Raw genomic sequence first — 7,349 nt, forward strand, 5'->3', positions numbered from 1 at the left:
CCAAGTTAACTTCCTTTGAATCTGGTACCTAATATTTTCTCATTTTCCCATGGCACTACATAATGTAATTACACCAAGAGGTAAAAATTGACAAATAAATTGCAATTTTAGATTACTAGAAATCAACCTACCTACCTGATTTTGATCCTCAAATTACAGAAACAAACCTTTCTTCTATGGACTGTGTCCCCTTTAATGTGAAGTTATTTGACAATTACAGTTTAACACCCAATTTGCGTGATAGTGGTGGAACATAAGATTCTGGGCAAGCAGAGTGATTGGCAGGTGGCCCCGTATTAGCCACAGATTCAATTCTTGATATCCAGATTGGTAGGCAAGAAGTGTCAACAAGATTCTAAACCAGGCCTCATGACAAGTGGTCCTCAACTGGCAGTAGACCCTTCTATGGACCATTTGCTCTATGAAATTGTTGGCATCGAGGGAGACAGAGCTGAGCATTAGGATTCATGGAGAGTGCGGGCACCGAGGGAGCTAGAGCTGAGCGTTAGGGTTCATGGAGAGAGTGTGCATGAAAATAATCTGAACGGACACCTGGATGCTTGACCTAGTAATCAAGCGCCCAACAGGTCGCAGGCCTGAGAGATAGGGATGGCTGGAGCATAAACGGATATCTTGCATGTTGAATTTATGTTTTGCACATACCAGTAAAGGATATTGAAATTGTGGTTCTGAGTAGTTTTTCTTTGATCATAATTGATCTAAGCCATGATCATAAAAGCAAGCTTGCTACTTTATCATTTTACCACCATTTGACTTGTGTTCTCGTCATTGGATTAAATTGTATAACCAAAAATGAAAATTGTTGTTTGTTATTGGTTGAGCTCAGTTCTCTATTTGAAATATCTCTGTAGAAAACATATAATCTGGAAGAGTTTTAGGTTTGATCAAAATGGATTTCATTTTGTATAAGGATTTTGTGCTCAAGTTGATGGATGGCTTCCAACTGAAAAACAGATTTGGATGGTTCTTTGATCTCGCTTCCATGGGAGGGTGCTTCATCTTCCAAGGGAAGAACGTGGCAGTTCTATCTGGTTTATTCCAACCAGTGATCACTATGTAGTTATTGTTTAAGAGACATTATGGACACAGAAGTTGGCAGTTGGTCACAATTTGTTTAGGGAAATGTGAGGAGGGAAACCATGACCCCTATTAGAACTTACAATTTATCTCACAGTTTTCATAGTTGTCTATGGGGTTCGAACTTGTGACAGGATCTTGTTTGTAGCTCGTGCATAAAGGGAGTCAACCATAACAATGGGGCTATTGGCGTAGATATCATTGTTTTCAATGTTAGTTATGTTTTAAAGTTGTTTACAAAGGATTGGTGCAAACCCTATTCTTGGCAACCAATGGCTCAAGGGTGTGGAGTCTTTCAAGCTTCCAGATTTTGGTAGTTTTCCAGAAGGTGCTGTTAGAATTTTGGTTATTTGCTGTATTGCCTTGACTTGGTTGATGGCATGGTTTAGGGAGGGTTATTGGTGGTGATGAATCCCCTGCCTACCCCAATTAAAGGAAATAGGTAAGTACTGTCTAAACATTTTTTCTTCCTAGTTAACTGTTTTGGATGAAATTGTATGAGACATTAGCAACACATTTTTTATTGTAAACTGAGCTATAAGTTCATGATTCATGATTAAAGCTGCTTAGAATAAAAATAGCACCTTATCATCCACTTAATACAGTAATTAAAGTATCTATGGTAGGGTTATGAATGGGCCTCAATGACAAGGGTGATACATTTGGAAGGTGCAAAACTAGAATTAATATTTTTTCACCCAAGTTTTCAGCATTAATTTGTCTTGGTTATGGTTGTGACTTGGTGGAATTATCCATAGTATCTATTAATGAATCTATTGGTGAGTACAATAGTAGTTGTTGGTACACTCTTACGATAGGGCCTTTTTCCAACTGCAACCATATTGCCACTCTAGAGTGCGTGGGATTGGACTTATTGCATGCTTATTGTCCTTTTGGCCATGTTGTTAGAGAATTTGCTTGTGGTTGACATTTTGCATTTTCTTGATTGTATTGGCAAAGGCTTCAAAGTTTTTCTCTTAGACAATGCCAAACGATATCTACTATGGTTGGCCTATGGTTACATAGAACGTCGGGGCACTTACTATGAGGAGATCAAAATTCAAATTTTGGGGATTGTTTGGGAAAATAGGGTGTTTCAGATTGGACAAACACCTATAGTAACCACTCAAACACTCATCAAAGATCATAACAGCAATATTTTACATGGTTAGAACCCTCTACGAGGGAAATAGTCCATGGCCTCGATCAACATGGCCAATTGAGGCAATTTTATTAATGAAAAGAAATTTCGTTCAAAAGAGTTCTCACAATCGATAATCAACCATGACCCTCCACGCTCTTTAAAAAGCTGATGGACTAATCGAGTTTCAAGCCATAGACCAACTGTCATTAGTATCGAGGAGAATGTGAATTGTGTTGGAAATGCAATGTGGCAATTATTAATTCCAATTTTCCTTAACCTTAAAACTTGCTTGTGATTTTTGTTGTTGTTGTTGTGCTTCTTTATTATATCTTTTTCATCAAACAAATATCAAGAGCAAAACAATAAAGATAGTGGACACAGATATTAGGCTCCAAGCTAGGGCAAAACACCTCAAAGGAGAAAACCCAGAAAACTCGTCTTCTTATAGAATCTGCTTCAAATGAGACAACAAAGACCTAAACCCTTAGACCAAGTCCTCCTCCAAGTACCAAGTCAACCCTTCCATTATCACAACTCAATCTTGCATCGACCAACTTCTAACTGCAACTTCAACCACGACTTCAACCTTACAAATTTGCCTTGCAACTTTGACCTGCAACTTTGGCCCTATAGTTATTGTAGAAACCCTAATTCAACTTCCTCAAGAGATCCTTCTTAGAGCAAGACAACTCCCAAGGTCAATGAGGTCAAGACAAAATATTCCTTCTTCCAGCAACTTGACATTGCAACTTGTCCTCCTGCAATTTGGACTTGCAATCTCAACCATCTTGGAAGCTGCAAAAACCCTAGTTTTTTGCATGTGTGAGAGAGATAGAGCCCAAAAACAAGTCTTCGTCCTTCTTTTCTCTTTCTAGACCTTTGCTCTTTTTTTCTTCTTACTTCCTAGCTACAAATTAAACTTCTTTTGAGATCGAGCTTATGAGTGAGATAATGCCAAATGAGGTTGAATCTACTCCTCTATATAGCCTTTCCAAGGGGTCATATTCCCTCCTTTACGCCGACTTGAAGCTGCCAGGGCCGACTTGTACTTTGGAGGTTTCCAATACTTTCTAGACTCAAAATAAATTCTTTTACAATATATATTTTGCCCGGAAGGGTCTTATAAACATGTTGTTGACTTTCCTGACTCGTGACAATAAATCCTATCACCTAACAAACCCTAGAAGCATGAACATGCTTTTACCTAGAAGACCATCAATAAAGAGCATGAAACCCATGTTTTAAAATAATAACTTTTTCTTTTCTTCTTTTGTTTGTTACATAAGATACATATTGACATGAGTACAACAATAATTATGAAGACTGAAACTAGTTACATTTCCAACAAATTGTTGGATCACTCTATGTCTAGAACATATAATGACTGTTGGATTACAATGCAACTAATGCATTGTAAAGAAACACACTAAGAAACATATTTTACTTAATAGACACATTAGACCAAGTTGAGCTTAACTAATTCCTAAGTGTCTAAATATCATAACACCCCCCCTTAAGAACAACTTGGGATAGGGTTGAAGGTTTTACAAATGTGATTAAATAGGAGAAGGAAAGAGGCATTAGAGCTTATCCCTTGTTAATGACAACTTTTTGAACTCCTAACATAGATCAAGGTTTATAAAACTTCACTTTTGTAAGAGAGTCTGAAAATGTCTGCAACTTGATCGATTGTAGGGGGAAAACACACTTCAATAACATGATCATAGATGAGCTTTTAGATGAAGCACATATGTAGCTCAATGTATTCACTATGTTGATGTTGAACTTGATATTTGGTGAGCTTAGTTTGATCCCCAAATTATTAACTTATATGTATGGGGTGGGATACCTTGAGGCACTGTTGACTCATGAATGACTCATCCCTACTAAGAAACCCATGCAAGCTATTGCAATTTGACTCTCCTATAAAAATATAATATATTGAAAAATATTAAGTAGGCGGGGTCCCCATAGGAAATACAAATGTATTGGTTCTCAGTTTTGTTGAAGAATCTAGGGCAATTAGGTGTAGAGTGATTCTTCGTGACAAGATAACAATTTGTGAAGTCTTTTTACAATTTGTCTTTGTTAGCTTAATCTTCTTCTTTGCTTATTAATGCATGTGTGTGTGCTTCATCAAATTGCTATCAAAACATAAAACAAGAACACAAGATGTTGGCTCTTTGCGAGGGCCAAAACCTCTCTTCTCTTGAGAGGAAAACCCTTAAGTAAGTTTCTCTTATTGAAGCTTCCTTTTGATCAATGCCAAACCCTAGACCCTTGACAAGAATATCCTCCAAGCACAAGTCAATTCCTTCCTTCTTCCTGCACTTTGTTTTCCGACACTTTGTCCTACTTCCGGCACTTCGTTCCTTGACACTTCGTCCTTCTACTTCCTTCGACAATTGGTGATAGACCTTCTTATGCTTAGTTCTAGAAGAGATCCTTGATCTTTGGTGAACTCTTTCACATAAGATGATGCCTTGCTTCTCTTAACCAATTGAGCTCCTTCTTGATGTGAGATTGCAGACTTGATGTGACAACACTGCAACCCTTGTTTTTCGCATGTGGGAGGTTTGCCTTAGGTTTTGACTCCTTTGTCCTTTGCTTATGAGAGTCTCTTCTTTGCTTGGGTAGGAGGCCTTATAGGCCTAAGTTTTTAGCCCAAACAAGAGAGATATGTAACTGTGATGTGGCTGCTGTAATCACTGCAAATTACCCTTCTTTTCTCGCACGTGTGACTATAATTCACACTTAGAACATCCCTTTATTACTCGATTTTATCTCTTCCTTCTTCGCTGCACTAGAGGCTCCTTTTCTTGACTTATTTTTCACCTTTTCTCGGCTTCTCTTGCTCGTTGATTTCAGAGGTATGAATACTTTACGTTGGAGGACTGGACATCCTCTATATATAGAGGACTGTCCCTCCTTTAGGCCGACTTGAGGATAGTAGGCCGACTTCTTTTGCATCAGAATTGCTTCTTTGATGATGTCATTGCATGGAGACGACTTTGACTTTGCTTGGAGAGATATCCTTTGACTCTTATACAAATGTATACATGGTGTAACATGTCCTTAAGGTCTTTAACATTTTCTTTTGACCATTTAATTCACCTATAGCACTTAACATGTGCCAGACCTATTTCAATGAGCAAGAAACTCATTTACATATATTATAAAAATAATATTTCTTTTTCTTGAATAAGTACAAATATGAAAAGTATACCTATGAAGACTGAACCTAGATACATTTCCTTCAACACTCCCTCTTAACTAGGGAGGTATTCATACAACATTACAAGGTGTTTGGCTATGTTTCAATCTTGAAGATTTCACATAAGACAAACCGGATTTGCAATCCATCTGTTATAGCATCATAATAACCAACATTGTTTCCACAACAAGGCCTTGACTGATAGCTCTATCTCTCAATAGATCAGAGCACAATTTTGGCGAGACCAATGACTTATAGACACCTTAGTCATTGTCTCTCAAGGTACATACCCACCTGGGTGTTCACTGAGTATGACCTTCTAGGACTATTCTTGTCTTGGGTTCCCAGCCCTCAAAGAATATCGGTCCTCTTGCCTACTCTTGTCTTAGATGCCCTACACATCCTCAAAGAGTATCGGATGCCAGATGATTACCCAATCCTCCCATTCTTTCTTCCTAAGTGAAGACAAGAATGTTGTGTCTATCTTGTGTCTACATTTCCATTCATGGCCTTCATCTAGACTTACGGCTATTAGTCCTGGTCTAGTGCATGACCCATGAAATGGAAAAACACAATTGTCACTCCTTTGTAATCAGGGGTGATCCAAAACTCCCTCTTGATCAGGGACTTGTCAGAGCTCCCTCTTAACTAGGGACTCTTTCATTCATCAACAACTTCTTCTTCATGGGTCCTTCAACTGCTTGATCTCCTTCCTTTCTTTGATGTCATGAAGTCTTTGTTTGAATTTCTTCTAGGCAGGGTACCATCCATCGATCACTTTCCATCTTGGTTTGTCATGTCATTGCTTCCTTCATGGAAAGTGGATTTCTTGTCATACATCAGGTTTTCTTGTCATTTGGATACTCCTTTGTCATCTGTCCATGCTTCAGAATACACTTCTCATGGATGCTTCATCGTACTTTCTTGTTTACATGCTTCGAGCTAGTAGCCCATCATGACTTTATCCCGATATTGCTTCAACATTGTTTTTTCTTTTGCTGGATGGCTTCTTCATCAAGACATCTTTGTAGAGTAGAATCAATTATCTGCATCTTTCATATCTCCAAGGCCTTCATAGGTGTCAAGGGTCCTTCCATCCTTAGTCAGATTTGTCCTTCCTTCTTTCGGGAGATATCTCCAAAGTATTTTTGTCAGATAGTGATTGTCGATGATCATGGTTTTCTTCACATGCTTGATCTCTTTCTTCATTTTCTTCTCTTTGGATAAATTGGTCAACCACCTTATGCTTCTTGAGAGCACTTCTTCATTGCTTGCTTCCTGGACTAGTCAGCGTTCCTTCTTGCTTCTTAGTCCGCAATCTTATACTCCTTATGTGAGCATATTCTTTTGTTGACTTTCATCGCATTGTAGTACATGCCTTGAGCATGTCCTTGGTGAAAGAGGTTCTTTCATACTTGATCATGTTATAGAACTATTCCCATGACTCAATAATATACACGTGATAACATGACTAAACTTTGATGCATACATACCTCATCTTGATTCTCCTTTGATTATCATAGCTTCATTTGGTTGTCAATTCCCGATGAGACATCTGTTTTGGTTCATGAACCTTCTTTTGAAGATTCCATCATAAGAGCTTAAAGACCCTTGCCTTGCAAATGCTTTTTTTCTTTTGATGATGGAGGTCTTCTAAGATTCTTAATTATGATCAATTTTCTTTCATCGTGGATGAGGTCCTATACTAGGTATGCTCCTTCTACATGAATAACTTGAGCTATATCTACCATGCTCCTATATTCTAGAAGATATTTCTAACCATGCATTTTGTTCTCATTATAAATGCTAATTCTTCATGAGTATCTAGAACTCTATGTACTTCATGCTTCTAGATTCTAGAAGATGTTTCTAGCCATGCAATTTCTACATGCT

This window comes from Pinus tabuliformis, chromosome 1_2 (genome assembly GCF_031772625.1).
Source record: "Pinus tabuliformis cultivar Carrire ecotype Pingquan chromosome 1_2, CPIR1, whole genome shotgun sequence".
In the NCBI taxonomy this organism is placed as follows: domain Eukaryota; kingdom Viridiplantae; phylum Streptophyta; class Pinopsida; order Pinales; family Pinaceae; genus Pinus; species Pinus tabuliformis.